At 46.8% G+C, this 2,500-nt stretch overlaps 1 protein-coding gene across 5 annotated transcripts in view; it reads left to right on the plus strand.

Moving 5' to 3' along the window:
* LOC143279998 (uncharacterized) overlaps positions 1 to 2,500 on the plus strand; it is a 431,093-nt gene that overhangs the window by 57,017 nt on the left and 371,576 nt on the right. The window lies entirely within an intron of this gene.

Genomic DNA, 2,500 nt, shown 5'->3' on the forward strand with positions numbered 1-2,500 from the left:
CTCTCTTACACACACACACACACACACACACACACACACACACACACACACACATTCATCATGTTCGTCAGTCTAATATCACTCTCAGACACAAACACCGTATATACACACATGTATACACAGTCATTATATCTTCGTCTAATATCATTCTGAAGTGAAACTGAGACATACACTATAATCATCATCGACGATCAGATGACAACACACCGGCATACCAAGTCCACATTTCCGTGCCAGTGCACACATGTGCAGACAGACACAGACTGTTTATTGTCCCACATGCATTGTCGGGCCTCGGTCTGCATACCTACCTACACACGTTGCCACTGACGCTGCTCAGTGAGCACACGTCACTGAGTTTTGTAATGTGGAAATGAATTATGTACGGCAGCATCACGAATGTTCAACCTGTCTGATTTTGTGTGCCTGCAGTTTTAATAAACATGCCCACCCGGCCCCAAAACTGCTAGTACAGCCTCAGTTTAACTCTGTGTGTGTGTGTGTGTGTGTGTGTGTGTGTAGTATTATTAAACACGCCCACCCATAAACAGTTAGTACAGCTTCAGTTTAACTCTGTGCGTGTGTACGTGTGTGTGTGATTTTTTTTATTTTATTTTATTTTATTTTTTTAGATTTTATATTTTATTATCATGAAACCGTAAGGTTTATAAGACACAAGTGTAATGGTAAATGATATGAATGAATGAAAAACACACAATTAATCAATCAGTTAATGCAGTAAATTGCAGCAGCATTCATAAACAAATTTTACTAATCTTGTTTGTATATATTCATCATCTGTTAGCAACACCTGACTGGAAATATTTCCTGTGTTATTCGAATTTTGAATATCTTTTAAAAATTGTTGCCTTAAATTGTTGTCTTGTGTGTGTGTGTGTGTGTGTGTGTGTGTGTGTGTGTGTGTGTGTGCATCACCCTTCCAAAAGACAAAGAAACAGTGAAGAAAAAATCACACACCCCCAATATCCTCAAATCAGTTTATTACGGACTGAACAGACCACTGACAACGCCTTCCGTCCACCCCCCCCCCCCCCCACCCCCCGCCCCTCCCCGAATTAACTCACTGGGCACGCCAGAACTTCTTGTAGTTTTTGTCACTGAGTCAGTCCAATCAGAACGCGACTTCTGATCAACCACACACGAACCCAACTGCCGAATACAATGTTTGCTTTCACTGACACAACAAACTGTGGAACTTGTTGAGGCCGACGGAAAAAGACTCGGACTGAATGAAGGAATTATAAACATGTCTTGCTAACTAACTGTACGCCGCTGATCCGCAGAACAAAACCAATAACTTATATGGTCCACCGAGCATGCCGACTCCCCCCGCAGTCATTCCCCCCCTCCGCACCCCCCTCCCCTCCCTTCCCTACTATGAATTAGTGGCCTTGATCACTAATAACGAACTAACAAAGAGGCGGCTTCTGAGTGAGTGTGCGCCAATCGATATGTGTGTGTGTTTCTGTGTATGTGTGTGTGGGTGTTTGTGTGGCAGTGCGTGGGTAATGTGTGTGTGTGTGTGTGTGTGTGTGTGTGTGTGTGTGTGTGTGGTACAGTACCGACGCGGCCCCCTGCCGCCACTCTTAAAGGGAAAAAGAAAAGAGAGAGAAAATATTTTTTTCCCACGCCCGTTTCTCGTGTGTACTGTGGCGTGGTTGCCGTGTTTCCTCTCGCACGTAATAGGCTTTACCCCCCCCCCCCCCCCCCGGCCTCCCTCCCCCCACCCCCTCAATCTCTCTCCCCTCTCCCTCTTCTTTGCAATCCAGGTCGCTCAGACACACATGCACCCCCACATGTTCAGTTCAGATGAGATTAATGAGTCGCTCGTCAATACTGTAGCAGTTCAGAAGCGAAAAATCAGTCTTCTTCGAAAGTGGAGCGGTATGTTTCAAACTGAACCCATTGACCTGTATTTGATAATGACATATCTCAGTGATTGAAACCATCGGCACATCACTGGTCGCCATGGACGCTGAAGTTATACTTGCCACAGGTATCCTGGCCTGTCCGCAGCCATGCTTGTGTATTACTTCGATCCGTCAGGTCTTTGAAATGGGCGGTATGCGTGCACGCGGCGGGATGACGTAATTACCCTGCCTCCTGATTGGCTGCCAGGGTGAGGAGGGTGAGATGAAGTCAGGTCGCCGGCTCGCCGCGCAACACATACACTGCACATCTGCATAGCATCCTTTCAGTGGCCGCCCTTCCTTCCTCCTCCCTCTGCTCGTTAGTCACTTGTGGCAGCTTCGAGTTGTGCGAGCGAGCATTTCGACTTGATTGGTGGTGGTGGTGGTGGGGAGGGGGGTAAGTATGTATGATGTGTAGCGACGTGTCGTATGCGTGTATCCATGTGTATGTGTCGTTGGAGAGATGACAAGAGCGTCTATGTCTGTTATCAACAGACTTTGTGCCGTTGACGATCGATATAACTCGCAACCCAACAACGTGTGTGTGGTGGTAGTGGTGGTGGTGGTGG

This window comes from Babylonia areolata, chromosome 3 (genome assembly GCF_041734735.1).
Source record: "Babylonia areolata isolate BAREFJ2019XMU chromosome 3, ASM4173473v1, whole genome shotgun sequence".
Taxonomy (NCBI): domain Eukaryota; kingdom Metazoa; phylum Mollusca; class Gastropoda; order Neogastropoda; family Buccinidae; genus Babylonia; species Babylonia areolata.